Source organism: Ursus maritimus, unplaced genomic scaffold (assembly GCF_017311325.1).
Source record: "Ursus maritimus isolate PB19 unplaced genomic scaffold, ASM1731132v1 scaffold_7, whole genome shotgun sequence".
In the NCBI taxonomy this organism is placed as follows: Eukaryota; Metazoa; Chordata; class Mammalia; order Carnivora; family Ursidae; genus Ursus; species Ursus maritimus.
This window is the reverse complement of record NW_024426885.1, coordinates 82,180,494-82,197,506: the sequence shown is the minus strand read 5'-3', so window position 1 is coordinate 82,197,506 and position 17,013 is coordinate 82,180,494.

The window sequence follows — 17,013 nt, the reverse complement described above, 5'->3', positions numbered from 1 at the left end:
ATCTTCTCCAGTAAATAGTAACTTCATTTCCCATTTGCTTACATCCATCTCTGTGATGCTGGGAAGCAGCATATGTAACAGTCTTAGGAAGGGGATGTATTGTGAATGAGCCCTTGCAAAATCTTCTGCCTTGGAATTTTATCAGAGGCAGTCAGAAAACACTGCCAAGCAAGAGGTGAGTAGTACATAGGGTGGTACAAGAAACCAAAGGAAGCTCAGATCTCTCAGCTGTTACCACCTTGGGTTTGGTTCTGTTTTCAGGGAACTTGTAACAAGTGACCTTTGAACAACTGCAGCTGAAGAAGACATTTTGTAATTTTTGTGAAATGGGTAGAAGCAAGTAGACAAAAGACGGATCCAGGTATTTGAGGTGAAAAAGGTCGGAACAAATGCACAATATTGCACAAAACATAATTGTTTCTGCCCTCAGAGAGCTTATGGTTTAGTGAAAGCCACAGGCAGGTAAGTGATTGCACACGCTGGCAGACGGGCAGTGACGACTAAGAGCTAAGTTGCTATGAGGATAAAAAACAAAAATGGGGAGCAGCCAAGAAATGGGGGATGAATTGTATGCGGACTTTAGAAAGAGCTTGTCTGAGGAAAGTACTTAAATTAGAGCAGAACCTGGAGCATGAGGAGGAGTCCATCAAATGTGGAGGGAAGGGAAAGGCCATTCCATGCAGAAGAAACATATGTGTGAGGTCCTGAATATATGTGAACGGAGCAAAATGAGCTCGGGAGACAGTTGCTCTGGATGAGGTAGGAGGAGAGGCAGAGTCTGTCGGCAACTTGGAGGCCATGGTAAGAAGTTTGGGATTTATTATAAGTACAGCAAAATTCCACAAAGGAGTTTTAAGTAGGGGTGCATAAGTCACCCCTACTTAATCTCTTGGTAATCCCTCTGGTGGCCACGTGGCAAATAATTTGGGTGGGGGAAAGTCAGCAGTCTACAGGCAATACTCCAGAGCAGTGCATTGCTTGAGGATTTTCTGAAGATCCAAAGTCTTATTCTATAGATCTAGAGTAGGGTCCAAGAATCTGCATTTCTTTCTTTCTTTCTTTTGATTCTTATTTTGTTTATTTATTTGAGAGAGAGAGGGAGCAGAGGGGAGGGCAGACGGAGAGGAAGAGAAATCCTCAAGCTGACTGCACGCTGAGCGTGGAACCTGATGCAGGGCTCAATCTCAGGACCCTGAGATCTCAACCGGAGCCGAGATCGAGAGTTGGACACTTAACCGACTGAGCCACATGTGCACCCCAGAATTTGCATTTCTAATAAGTGCCAGTGGATGCCACTGCTGCTGTTCTGCTTAACACATTTTGCTTAGTAAAGTGGTGATGGCAGCAAGAGAAATTTTTCCATGAAGACCTTACTTTCCTGTTTATTAGGATGAAAGCAGCCAATTTTTTTTAATGGAATACCTTTTCAGTCAACTCCTTGAGTGATTTGATCCTTTCCATAGTTTTATTTCTTTAAGTGATTCCGTACATGATATAAAAGAAAGAGGAAAGACAAATTTCCTCTCTCATAGGCAACTGTTTTTTCTTTTTGTGCTGAAATCACAAAGAATGCACACTGTGTTGTCTGGTTCTCATTTCATTAACATTTTGGAATTAAAACATAGCAACTATTTCTCCCCCATTTCTTGCTGTAAAAATGTTCACTTACTCAATTCCCTGCAACATGGGGATTGTGGCTTAGGCATTTTTTTTAAAAGATTTATTTATTTATTTATTTATTTATTTATTTATTTATTTATTTATTTTAGAGGGAAAGAAAGAGAGAGGGCAGGGTGGAGGGGCGGAGAGAGTCCCAAGCAGATTCCATACTGAGTACAGAGCCTGAAGCTGGAAGCGGGGCTTGATCTCATGACCCTGAGATCACAACCCTGAGATCATAACCTGAGCTGACACCCAGAGTCGGACACTTAACTAACTGTGCCACCCAGGCACCCCGAGGCTTGGGCATCTTAACAACTACATTCCAACTCTCCAGGGCTGGGTAGATGCCGTGGTTGTATAAATTAACATCCCGTGTACGAAACTGATTGCTCATCATGAGAAAGTACTTGTATTTCCTCAAAACACATGATTTTAGTAACATTATTACATGCATATTATGCAGATGTGAACTATTTGAGAAATGCCATTTAAAAGAAGTCCCGTATTTATTTAAAATATGTTTTTGATGATTAAATATGTCACCCTATTAATAAGCAGCAGTCAGTGTACTGGCTAAGCCACTCAGTGTGAGGACAGAATGAAAACTACATCCATGTGTATATAGCATTTAGAACACTACCAGTGTCATGGTAACTCTGTGTAATTGTTTTCTGTTTTCATTACTTTAGCAGTTTGAGTCTATGGTTATAATTAAGAAGATATATCTAAATTTTATCTTATAATATTTGTTATTAGTAACAAGCTGCACTATAAGAAAACATTTAGTACAGTTTAAAAATATTATTTTATTGATTGCTATTTAATGCTTAATTTGGCTGCTCAACTGAGTCCAAATTAGTTGCAAACATTGATGTACTCACTAGCACAGAAAATAGAAACTGCCCTGCAACCAGGTATTCAAAAACTTTGATAATAAATACATTTCACATTTCTCCATGTGATTTTGCTTTACATTACGGAATCTGAAAAGTCGTAAAGAATATCACGGGCACCCGTGTATTTACCTTAATTTATCAGAGTGGAGTCATATTTTTAAGGTACTGTAAGAGAGACTGCACTTCCCTCAAATGTCCCCCTGTTTGAAAGACATTTAATTTTTGTGTGCTGTCTGAAATTCCACCAATGACAGATTCATTTAATTTTCCTTTTTTAAAAATTGAAGCATGGTTGACACACAATGTTATAGTAGTTTCATGTGTGCAATGTAGTGCACTGACAGTTTTATATATTATGCCATGTTTACCACAGTAAGTATAGCTGCACCTGTCACCATACAACGTTATCATGATATCATGGACAATTTCTCCTATGCTATGCTTCTCATCCCTGTGAGTTATTTATTTTCTAACAGGAAGTTTGTACTTCTTAATCCCCTTCACCTATTTCACCCGTGCCCCCACCTTTGGTAACCAGCAGTTTGTCCTCTGTATTAATTAGTTTGTTCCTGTTTTTTGTGGGATTTTTGTTGTTGTTGTTTGTTTCTTTTGATCATTTTCCTTTCAACACCTAAAGAAGATTAATCAAACTGCAGGAAAGAAGGGGTCAGGAGAGAATTAGGTAATGAGAAATAAAGGCAAGGCAGGCCAGGGCTCCGTGGTGCGGCCATCTGGGCTGATGGAGAACAGCATAAGGCCAAGGAATGCATGGTGCTGGGAAGGGAGAGGGAGGCCAGCACATCAGAAAACAGAGGCAGAGGGTTAAGTGGTGTCAAAAATGAGCTTTTCTTACAATTCAGTTTTACCTAAGGCAACCTCTGTTCTTTTGTAGTTATCTTTTATTTTCAGCTGTACTGGGCCTTCTCTCTTTAGCATGGAGGATATGGCAGCAAAGAGCTGGCATGGAGGAGCTTGGCCCCGAGGGCCAGAAGAGAGGTATTCTGCATAGCGGCTTGCAAGTAGCATGCCTGCAGATGCCCAAGGGTGGGGTGCTAGGTCAGGAGGTGATGCCAACAGGTGCGAGGGTCCATCAGCAGTGTGCCTGAGGATGCAGGGCCCTGAGGTGTATAGAGAACCCTCTTGGCTGGAGCAAATGAGTATCCTGATCACATAAGTCAGTATACTGACAATGATGATGAAAACCAAGGTCACCATTGTTGGAGAAGGTGTTTACAAACAAAGCCTAAAAGAATCATGAAGTGATGGATTGAAATTGCAAGTATTGGTATGAATCAATGGTTAAAATATATCCGTATTTATATCTATATCTGTATCTACATATAGATGTAGAGATGTAGAATTAGAGATATATGTATGTACCTGGGTGTGTGTATGTATATGTGTGCATGCATGTGTATGTATATTTCCTGGCTGTGTCCATTGAACAGGCCTAGACACTGACACTCTCATAGCAATGAGAACAATAAGTACATAGTACTTGGTTTCTATATACAAATAAATGTGATGGGTGTTTTCAAATGGAATTCTGAACCTGAAAGGAAAAAAGAGATTTCACTGGAATCATTGGTGAAATTTAGATGGCATCTAAGGATTAGAAGATAAAGTCATGTCATTGATGATGTCCTAACTTGCAGGGTTATGTTACGAGAGTAATGAGACATCAGGACTATAACTTGCTCAGATGGTCCAAAGGCTAGTAACAACGGATGTACACACACATATGTTATGTGTGAAAGCAAGGAAAGGTAACAGCTGGGGGATTCTCTGTATACTCTACTTAAAATATGGTGGTGTTGACTGAGATCTATAGGTGCAATTGTGACTTGAAAATCTAACTCAGGGTAGAAGTTAAGATGGCAGAGGAGTAGGGGACCCCTTTTTCAGCCGGTCCCCTGAGTCGAGCTGGATAGGTACCAGACCAGCCTAAATAACCACGGAATCAGCCTGAGACGCAGGATGATGCATCTGGATCTCTACAAATGAACATCTCCAGCGCTGAGTATTGAGGTACGAAGAGGGGAGCTGTAAACCGTGCACAGATATCGGAAGATAAATGGAAGGGGGAAGGAGCCGCCGCGTTTGGGCGCCGGGAAGCGGCAGCCACCTGCACGGGGGAGCGGGCGGACTCACAGAGGGCACCCGCGAGAGAGCGGACTGAGACCGGTGAGCTGGGTGCGCGCGCCACCAGGCATCTCCCGGAACACCGGAATCCCGGTGTGCTCACGGGATCCAGACTGAGACCGGGAGCTCCTGGAGCGCGCGCGGGGTGGCTGGCGGCTGGCGGGCCACCTGCACGGGGGAGCGGGCGGACTCGAGGTCGGCACCTGCGAAACAGCAGACTGAGACCCTGAACCGGGTGCGCGCGCCACCAGGCTTCTCCCGAAACTCCAACTCCGGAATCGAGGTGTGCTCACCGGGCATAATTAGTAGAGAACGGGCCGCAATCCTTCTGTTCCGTGACAGAGGCTGAAATTTGGCCGCTGCTGCTCTGACTCTCAGAAGAGGCACAGCAAACCGCCAGGGAAAGCCGCCAGAGAACAAAAGCCTGGAAATACCGGCTCAGAGAGTGCCCATCCCCATCCTCCCTCGCAGGGGACACGGAGACTCTAACCAAACAGGGTTGCCTGAGTATTGGCGCGGCAGGCCCCTCCCCCAGAACACAGAAGGCAGGCTGAAAAATCAAGAAGCCCACAACCCGAGGCGCCTGGGTGGCGCAGTCATTGAGCGCCTGCCTTCGGCTTAGGGCGTGATCCCGGCGTTCCGGAAAGGAGTCCCTCATCGGGCTCCTCCGCTGGGAGCCTGCTTCTTCCTCTCCCACTCCCCTGCTTCTGTTCCCTCTCTCGCTGGTTGGCTGCCACATAAATAAATAAATAAAATCTTTAAAGAAGAAGCCCACATCCCTAAGATCCCTATAAAACAAGGGGCACGGCCTGGGACCCAGTCAATAATTTGGGCTCTGGAAACCCCGCAACCTCTCTTCATCAGAATGACAAGAAGGAGAAGCCCCCCCCAGCAAAGAAAAGACAGTGATTCTGTGGCCTCTGCCACAGAAATAATGGATATGGATGTAACCAAATTATCAGAAATGGAATTCAGAGTAACGATGGTCAAAATGATGAGTAGAATTGAAAAAACTATTAACGAAAAGGTTACTGAGAATATAGAATCCCTAAGGACAGAAATGAGAGCGAATCTGACAGAAATTAAAAATTCTATGAGCCAAATGCAGGCAAAACTAGAGGCTCTGACGGCCAGGGTCGCAGAAGCAGAGGAACGGGTTAGTGAATTGGAGGATGGGTTAATAGAGGAAAAAATGAAAATAGAAGATGGTCTTAAAAAAATCCACGCCCACGAATGTAGGTTACGGGAGATTACTGACTCAATGAAACGATCCAATGTTAGAATCATCGGCATCCCCGAGGGGGTGGAGAAAAACAGAGGTCTAGAAGAGATATTTGAACAAATTGTAGCTGAAAACTTCCCTAATCTAGCAAGGGAAACAAACATTCGTGTCCAAGAGGCAGAGAGGACCCCTCCCAAGCTCAACCACGACAAACCTACGCCACGTCACGTCATAGTGCAATTCGCAAATATTAGATGCAAGGATACAGTATTGAAAGCGGCCAGGGCAAAGAAATTTCTCACGTACCAAGGCAAAAGCATCAGAATTACGTCAGACCTGTCTACACAGACCTGGAATGAGAGAAAGGGTTGGGGGAGCATATTTAAAGCTCTTTCAGAGAAAAACATGCAGCCAAGGATCCTTTATCCAGCAAGGCTGTCATTCAGAATTGATGGAGAAATAAAGACATTTCAGAATCGCCAGTCACTAACCAATTTTGTAACCACGAAACCAGCCCTACAGGAGATATTACGGGGGGTTCTATAAAAGTAAAAAGGCCCCAAGAGTGATACAGAACAGAAAGTCACAGCCAATACAAACAAAGACTTTACTGGCAACATGGCAACATTAAAATCATATCTCTCAGTAATCAGTCTTAATGTAAATGGTTTGAACCATCCCATAAAACGCCACAGGGTTGCAGATTGGATAAAAAGAAATGACCCATCCATTTGCTGTCTACAAGAGACTCATTTCGAACCCAAAGATGCATTCAGACTGAGAGTAAGGGGATGGAGTACCATCTTTCACGCAAATGGACCTCAAAAGAAAGCTGGGGTAGCAATTCTCATATCAGATAAATTGGATTTTAAACTACAGACTATAGTTAGAGATGCAGAAGGGCACTATATTATTCTTAAGGGAAGTATTCAACAAGTGGATATGACAATTATAAATATATATGCCCCCAACAGGGGAGCAGCAAGATACACAAGCCAACTCTTAACCAGAATAAAGAGACATATAAATAAAAATACATTAATAGTAGGGGACCTCAACACTCCACTCTCAGAAATAGACAGAACACCCTGGCAAAAACTAAGCAAAGAATCAAAGGCTTTGAATGCCATACTCGACGAGTTGGACCTCATAGATATATATAGAACACTACACCCCAGAACCAAAGAATACTCATTCTATTCTAATGCCCATGGAACATTCTCAAGAATAGACCATGTTCTGGGACACAAAACAGGTCTCAACCGATACCAAAAGATTGAAATTATCCCCTGCATATTCTCAGACCACAACGCTCTGAAATTGGAACTCAACCACAAGGAAAAATTTGGAAGAAACTCAAACACTTGGAGACTAAGAACCATCCTGCTCAGGAATGACTCGATAAACCAGGAAATCAAAAATCAAATTAAACAATTTATGGAGACCAATGAGAATGAAAATACAACAGTCCAAAACCTATGGGATACTGCAAAGGCAGTCCTAAGGGGGAAATACATAGCCATCCAAGCCTCACTCAAAAGAATAGAAAAATCTAAAATGCAGTTTTTATATTCTCACCTCAAGAAGCTGGAACAGCAACAGAGGGACAGGCCTAATCCACGCACGAGGAAGCAGTTGACCAAAATTAGAGCTGAAATCAATCAAGCAGAAACCAGAAGTACAGTAGAGCAGATCAACAGGACTAGAAGCTGGTTCTTTGAGAGAATCAATAAAATTGACAGACCACTGGCAAGACTTATCCAAAAGAAAAGAGAAAGGACCCAGATTATTAAAATTATGAATGAAAAAGGAGAGGTCACGACGAACACCATTGAAATTGGAAGGATTATTAGAAATTTTTATCAACAGCTATATGCCAATAAACTAAGCAATCTGGAAGAGATGGAATCCTTCCTGGAAACCTATAAACTACCAAGATTGAAACCGGAAGAAATTGATTCCTTAAACAGGCCAATTAATTATGAAGAAATTGAGTCAGTGATAAACAACCTTCCAAATAACAAAACTCCAGGCCCGGACGGTTTTCCTGGGGAATTCTACCAAACATTCAAAGAAGAAATAATACCTATTCTCCTAAAGCTATTTCAAAAAATAGAAACAGAAGGAAAGCTACCAAACTCATTCTATGAGGCCAATATTACCTTGATCCCCAAACCAGGCAAAGACCCCCTCAAAAAGGAGAATTACAGACCGATTTCCCTAATGAATATGGACGCCAAAATCCTCAACAAGATACTTGCTAATAGAATCCAACAGTACATTAAAAGGATTATCCATCACGATCAAGTGGGATTCATACCTGGGATGCAAGCGTGGTTCAATATTCGCAAATCAATCAGCGTGATACATCATATCAACAAGAAAAGACTCAGGAACCATATGATCCTCTCAATCGATGCCGAAAAAGCATTTGACAAAATACAGCATCCTTTCCTGATTAAAACCCTTCAGAGTGTAGGAATAGAAGGTACATTTCTCAATCTCATAAAAGCCATCTATGAAAAGCCTACTGCAAATATTATTCTCAATGGGGAAAAGCTGGAAGCCTTTCCCTTAAGATCAGGAACTCGACAAGGATGCCCACTCTCGCCACTATTATTCAACATAGTACTAGAAGTCCTTGCAACAGCAATCAGACGACAAAAAGGGATCAAAGGTATTCAAATTGGCAAAGAAGAAGTCAAAATGTCTCTCTTTGCAGATGACATGATACTCTATATGGAAAACCCAAAAGAAGCCACTCCCAAACTATTAGAAGTTATAGAGCAATTCAGTAACGTGGCGGGATACAAAATCAATGCTCAGAAATCAGTTGCATTTCTATACACGAATAACGAGACCGAAGAAAGAGAAATTAGGGAATCCATCCCATTTACAATAGCACCAAAAACCATACGTTACCTTGGAATTAACTTAACCAGAGACGTAAAGGACCTATATTCTAGAAACTATAAATCACTCTTGAAAGACATTGAGGAAGACATAAAAAGATGGAAAGATATTCCATGCTCATGGATTGGAAGAATTAACATAGTTAAAATGTCCATGCTACCCAGAGCAATCTACACTTTCAATGCTATCCCGATCAAAATACCGAGGACATTTTTCAAAGAACTGGAACAAATAGTCCTTAAATTTGTATGGAAACAGAAAAGGCCCCGAATCTCCAAGGAACTGTTGAAAAGGAAAAACAAAGCTGGGGGCATCACAATGCCGGATTTCGAGCTGTACTACAAAGCTGTGATCACAAAGACAGCATGGTACTGGCACAAAAACAGACACATAGACCAATGGAACAGAATAGAGAGCCCAGAAATGGACCCTCGGCTCTTTGGGCAACTAATATTTGATAAAGCAGGAAAAAACATCCGGTGGGAAAAAGACAGTCTCTTCAATAAATGGTGCTGGGAAAATTGGACAGCTACATGCAAAAGAATGAAACTTGACCACTCTCTCACACCATACACAAAAATAAACTCCAAATGGATGAAAGACCTCGATGTGAGACAGGAATCCATCAAAATCCTAGAGGAGAACATAGGCAGCAACCTCTACGACATCGGCCAAAGCAACCTTTTTCATGATACATCCCCAAAGGCAAGAGAAACAAAAGATAAAATGAATTTATGGGACTTCATCAAGATTAAAAGTTTCTGCACAGCCAAGGAAACAGTCAGAAAAACTAAGAGGCAGCCCACGGAATGGGAGAAGATATTTGCAAATGACACTACAGATAAAGGACTGGTATCCAAGATCTACAAAGAACTTCTCAAACTCAATACACGAGAAACAAATAAACTAATCAAAAAATGGGCAGAAGATATGAAAAGACACTTTTCCAATGAAGACATACAAATGGCTAACAGACACATGAAAAAATGTTCAAAATCATTAGCCATCAAGGAAATTCAAATCAAAACCACACTGAGATACCACCTTACGCCAGTTAGAATGGCAAAAATAGACAAGGCAAGAAACAACAAATGTTGGAGAGGATGTGGAGAAAGGGATCCCTCCTACATTGTTGGTGGGAATGCAAGTTGGTACAGCCACTCTGGAAAACAGTGTGGAGGTCCCTTAAAAAGTTAAAAATTGAGCTACCCTATGATCCAGCCATTGCACTACTGGTTATTTACCCCAAAGATACAGACGTAGTGAAGAGAAGGGCCATATGCACCCCAATGTTCATAGCAGCAATGTCCACAATAGCTAAATCGTGGAAGGAGCCGAGATGTCCTGCAACAGGTGACTGGATTAAGAAGTTGTGGTCCATATATACAATGGAATATTACTCAGCAATCAGAAAGAATGAGTTCTCAACATTTGCTACAACATGGACGGCACTGGAGGAGATAATGTTAAGTGAAATAAGTCAAGCAGAGAAAGACAACTATCATATGATTTCTCTCATCTATGGAACATAAGAACTAGAATGATCAGTAGGGGAAGAAAGGGATAAAGAAAGGGGGGGTAATCAGAAGGGGGAATGAAACATGAGAGACTATGGACTATGAGAAACAAACTGAGGGCTACAGAGGGGAGGGGGGTGGGGGAATGGGATAGACCGGTGATGGGTAGTAAGGAGGGCACATACTGCATGGTGCACTGGGTGTTATACACAACTAATGAATCATCGAGCCTTACATCGAAAACCGGGGATGTACTGTATGGTGACTAACATAATATAATAAAAAATCATTATTAAAAAATAAATAAATAAATAAAAAAGAACCACAAAAAAAAAAAGAAAGAAAGAAAATCTAACTCAGGATCAATAGTCATTACCACATTTCAGCACAGTGTGGGTTTTTTGCTAGCGTTTGCACTGTTTTCTGGAATGCCTTTCCTCATTTCTGACTTGGCTTTTAAATTGGACCTGAAGTCTTCTTGACAATGTGACTGTATTTCTCAGACTTGTGATACATCAGCCGCTAGCCTTTCCCAGCCACACAGTCAGGCCAGAGCATGTGAAGTTATTTCAGTGGACCTATCACAGTATATTGCTGACTTCGCTGCTGGTGATTGCTACGCTATGCCCTAGCAGAATCACTGGAAGTGAAAGAATATTGGAACTGGGAGAGACCTTGCAGGATGATGCAATCCAGCAGCATTAGTTATATTCATATTCATTTTAGAGCTGAGCAAACAGGACCCCAGAGAGCTCAAGTAATTGTTCGCATATCACCCGCATAATTGATGGCATAATCATTATGAATGCCCTGATCTCTGACTCCTGGTTCAGTGCTCCTCAACAGCTGCCACGTAGGAACCCAGCTTTCAGTTCACAGCTTCATAAACGTAGCTGTTCATTTGACTTAAAAGCCAGCATGCAGTGGCATGCATTTAAACTCACTTTGGATCAGTCTATCAGGACTGTGAGAATTTTGAGACTAACAGCCTTGGCATTGTGTGTTCCATACTTTTAAGCCACCACACCTGCCTCTTTGTTGCTTCTCTGATGTTCCAGGCAAATCTAGTCCAAAAGCTTGTCTTAGTCACTGCTATAATGAGATACCACAGCCTGAGTGGCTTATACACAAATATTTATTTTCAGAGTCCTGGAGGCTGAAAATCTGGGATCACGGTGCCAGCATGGCTGTGATCTGCTGAGGGCTCTCCTCCTGGCTTGCCAACAGCTACCTTCTTATTGTGTTCTCCTGTGGTGCAGACAGAAAGAGCTCCGGTCTCTTCACCTTCTTATAAGGACTCTAATTTCATCACGGGAGCTCTAATTTCATCTAAAGCTAGTTACCTTTCCAAGGCCCCACCTCCAAATGCCATCACATGGGGAGTTATGGCTTCAACATGCGGATTTCAACACAAATAGTCCATCCATAGCAAGGCCTTTGTTCTTACCATTCCCTCTCAGATAACTTTTTGCTCCTCCTCACATAACTTTTTGCTGACTTCTCTCTCCTCCCTTTAGCCATATCTCACCCTCTTGGTATGACGTCCACTGACCACCATCTTTAATTCTGTAAACTGCACCACCCACTTCTCCACCTTCTCTGATTCCCTTACGTGGTTCTACTTTTTCTTTTTTCTATCAGCTTAAAATGTATTTATTATGTTTATTATTTATTATATGTTTCCTCTATTGTGATATAGGATCCAGAAAAGCAAGGATCTTTGTTTTATTCACTGATGTATCCCAAGTGCACAGGTCAATGTCTGACACATAATATGTGCACAATAAATATATATTGAGAGGATCCTTTGGAATGATTCCACCTATCCACGTCTACACCAATCATTGGAAAAGGGAATAGAATTACCCTGATAGGTTTAGATAAGTAGTTCTCAAAGTATGGCTCCCATGCCAGCAGCTTTACCACTACCTTGGAACTGGTTAGAAATATACATTATTTGCCCCACTCCAGACCTGCTGGATCAGAACATCTGGGTTTGAGGCCCAACAATTTGTGTGTGTGTGTGTGTGTGTGTGTGTGTGTGTGTGTTTAAGATTTATTTATTTATTTATGTTTATTTTAGAGGGTGGGGGCAGAGGGAGAGAGAGAATCTCAAGCAGACTCCATGCTGACCATTGAGACTGATGCGGGGCTCAGTCCCACAACCCTGAGACCATGACCTGAGCCAAAACCAAGAGTTAGTGACTCAACTGTACCACCCAGGTGCCGCCAACAGTTTGCATTTTAGCAGGCTGTTTCTGCTGATTCTGATTTAGATTCAAATTTAAAACCTACTGGTTTTCAAAACTGCTGACCCCTAACAGCTATCTGAATGAAACCAGGGGCAGGTGGGTAGGCAACAGCAATGTGTGCCACGGGCCTTTCCATGTTTTTAAATTCGTAGCTGATAAGTACGCTCTTTAGAAGCGAGAGAGTCATTCTCTGTGACAAACAGCCAGACTGCAAGACACATCTTCAGGGTTGTGGCAGTGGGAAGAAATCTTGGCTGCTGTGGGAGAACAGCTGGTGCTAAAATTGGCCTACGCTCCTCTCTCCTCCTTCCCCAGCTTGTCCTGTGCTACCAGAGGCCTAACCTCTGTCCCTCCCACTCAGCCAGAGGGGCCACTGTGGCCCGAGCCAGTCACTTCGTATCTCTGTGCCCAGGTTCTCATTTGTTAAATGAAAGGGTCGGGTTAGGTGATTTTCCAAGTTACTTTCCATTAGTCTTAGATTATACCTTTCTATTATGTGAGATGGGGGGCAACCTGGAGGGGGCCGCATAAGTAAACACCACCGTTTTAAATCAACTCCAGATTACTTTTTTAAAGATTTTATTTATTTATTAGAGAGAGAGAGAAAAAGCACCTGAGCGGGGGGGGGATTGGAGAGGGAGAAGCAGACCCCCACTGAGCAGGGAGCCCAATGCTAGACTTGATCCCAAGACACCAGGATCATGACCTGAGCTGAAGGCAGACGCTTAACTGACTGAGCCACCCAGGTGCCCATCAACTCCAGATTTAATCAGAGACAGGAGGACACACCCAGGCTCTCTTTTGGAATCAAGGTAGGTTATTATTAATTTTTAAAATATTTTTTTACTAATATAACAACTATTTCTTGAGATCCCACCTTGTCAGTCATTTTGCTATTTGAAGTCACTAGGAAGAAAAGAAACAGCCCCCTTTCCTGGAGGACACCTAGTCTAGTAGAAAACACACGAGTAAATCAAAGTGTGGTAAAGGAGCAAAATACTAGCAGAAGGGACAAGGCAAGGATGAACTGTCCTCGTATTATATGCATTTAAAGGCAGAGAAGAGTCTATCACTCAAATGTTGTTTATTAACGAGTATCAATAATCATATAAAGACTTGACATTTAAACAAAGAGAAAATTCAGTGAAGGCAAAAAAGTGTTACACTTGCTTCTAAAATCAGAATGACTTTGAGTGATGCTGTAATTGACTTTCCTGTTATTTTTTTGCTCTTTCTGATGCCCCAATTAATTTATTTAAAAGGTGTCTGCTGTTTTCCTTCTTCTCTTACTAGGAACAAAGTAATGTTGGTACATGGACTTTAGCTTGGTTGACAACCTCAGTCTGCATGGTGGTGTGTTCACTATGAAAATTCTAAGAGCAGGAGGCTCAGAACAGGACAGCATCATGGATACATCTCACTTGTTCTCCACGTGCAATATTAGTGGAATGATAAGTTTAGGGGAGATCCACAGAAGGTTGTCAGGCTGTGTCCTGAGGCATGGTGAATTAAATGATTATCACATTTTTAAAAAAGATTTGATATATTTATTTGAGAAGGAGAAAGCCTGAGAGACAGAGAGAGAGAGAGAACGTGAGCTGGGGGGAGGGGCAGAGGGAGAGGGACAAGCAGATTCCTGGCTGAGCAGGGAGCCCAACAAGGGGCTCAATCCCAGGACCTCAGGATCCTGACCTGAGCTGAAGGCAGATGCTTAACTGACTGAGCCACCTAGATGCCCCTGATTATCACATTTTTAAATATATATTTTGATCAAACATGTCTTTTTCTTGATCTAAATTATCCAGGGATACCAAGAAGCCATAGCTACCAAGAAAAGGAGCAGTGGGTATAATTCTAATCTCTGCTAATTAATCACTCATTAATCCCCCTTTTTAGGTATTTTCAGTGTGTCAGAAAATTAATAGACATTTGTTTAACCATATTAACCATGTACAACTAAGTAAACTCCCTAGTTCATTTGATTTGAGATGAAAATGTATGAATTTGTTGTGGTCACATTTCCAATAAGAGACTGCCTCAATGGAATATCTTACTCTCCACCCCCTTAGAAAAAGATTCCCATTCCTTTGTGAAAGTTTCCCCCGTGATTCTTTTTTCTTTATATAAATTTATTTATTTATTTATTTTAAAGCTCCATGATTTATTACTTTTGTATAACACCCAGGGCACCATGCAATACATGCCCTCCTTAATACCATTCACCAGCCTATCCCATCCCTGCCCCAAAGCCCTCAGTTTGTTTCCCAGAGTCTATAGTCTCTAATGGTTCCTTCCCCCTCTGTTTACCCCCCCTTTCTTCTTCCCTTTCTTCTCCTACCGATCTTCCTACTTCTTATGCTCTGTAAATGAGTGAAACCATATGATAATTGTCTTTCTCTGCTCGACTTATTTCGCTTAGCATTATCTCCTCCAGTCCTGTCCATGTTGCAGCAAATGTTGAGAAATTGTTCTTTTTGATGGCTGAGTAATATTCCATTGTATATATGGACCACATCTTCTTAATCCATTCATCTGTTGAAGGGCGTCTCAGCTCCTTCCACAATTTAGCTATTGTGGACAATGCTGCTATGAACATTGGGGTGCATATGGCCCTTCTCTTCACTACATCTGTATCTTTGGGGTAAATAACCAGTAGTGCAATGGCTGGATCATAGGGTAGCTCAATTTTTAACTTTCTGAGGGACCTCCATACTGTTTTCCAAAGTGCCTGTACCAACTTGCATTCGCACCAACAATGTAGGAGGGATACCCTTTCTCCACATCCTCTCCAACATTTGTTGTTTCCTGCCTTGTCCATTTTTACTATTCTAACTGGCGTAAGGTGGTATCTCAGTGTGGTTTTGATTTGAATTTCCCTGATGGCTAATGATTTTGAACATTTTTTCATGTGTCTGTTAGCCATTTGTATGTCTTCATTGGAAAAGTGTCTGGTCATATCTTCTGCCCATTTATTGATTTGATTATTTGTTTCTTTTGTATTGAGTTTGAGAAGTTCTTTGTAGATCTTCGATACCAGTCTTTTATCTGTAGTGTCATTTGCTAATATCTTCTCCCATCCCGTGGGCTGCCTCTTAGTTTTTTTGACTGTTTCCTTGGCTGTGCAGAAGGTTTTTATCTTGATGAAGTCCCACAAGTTCATTTTTTCCTTTGTTTCTCTTGCCTTTGGAGATGTGTCATGAAAAAAGTTGCTGTGGCCAATGTCATAGAGGTTGCTGCCTATGTTCTCCTCTAGGATTTTGATGGATTCCTGTCTCACATCGAGGTCTGTCATCCATTTGGAGTTTATCTTTGTGTATGGTGTGAGAGAGTGGTCAAGTTTCATTCTTTTGCATGTAGCTGTCCAATTTTCCCAGCACCATTTATTGAAGAGACTGTCTTTTTTCCACTGGATGTTTTTTCCAACTTTGTCAAAGATTAGTTGCCCAAAGAGCTGAGGGTCCATTTCTGGGCTCTCTATTCTGTTCCATTGGTCTATGTGTCTGTTCTTTTGCCAGTACTATGCTGTCTTTGTGATCACAACTTTGTAGTAAAGCTTGAAATCTGGTTATGTGATGCCCCCAGCTTTGTTTTTCTTTTTCAACAATTCCTTGGCGATACAGGGCCTTTTCTGGTTCCACACAAATTTAAGGGCTGTTTGTTCCAGTTCTTTGGAAAATGCCATTGGTATTTTGATCAGGATGGCATTGAAAGTGTAGATTGCTCTGGGTAGCATGGACATTTTAACTATGTTAATTCTTCCGATCCATGAGCATGGAATATTTTTCCATCTTTTTATGTCTTCCTCAATGTCTTTCAAGAGTGATTTATAGTTTCTAGAATATAGGTCCTTTACGTCTCTGGTTAATTCCGAGATTATCGTATGATTTTTGGTGCTATTGTAAATGGGATGGATTCCCTAATTTCTCTTTCTTCAGTCTCATTGTTCGTGTATAGAAATGCAACTGATTTCAGAGCATTGATTTTGTATCCCGCCACATTACTGAAATGCTCTATAAGTTCTAGTAGTTTGGGGGTGGATTCTTTTGGGTTTTCCATATAGAGTATCATGTCATCTGCAGAGAGATAGTTTGACTTCTACTTTGCCAATTTGGATACCTTTTATCCCTTTTGGTTGTCTGATTGTTGTTGCAAGGACTTCTAATATTATGTTGAATAATAATGGTGAGAGTGGGCATCCTTGTCGTGTTCTTGATCTTAATGGAAAGGCTTCCAGCTTTTCCCCCTTGAGAATATTTGCTGTAGGCTTTTCATAGATGGTTTTTATGAGATTGAGGAATGTACCCTCTATTCCTACACTCTGAAGTGTTTTAATCAGGAAAGGATGCTGTATTTTGTCAAATGCTTTTTCTGCATCTATTGAGAGGATCATATGGTTCTTGACTCTTTTC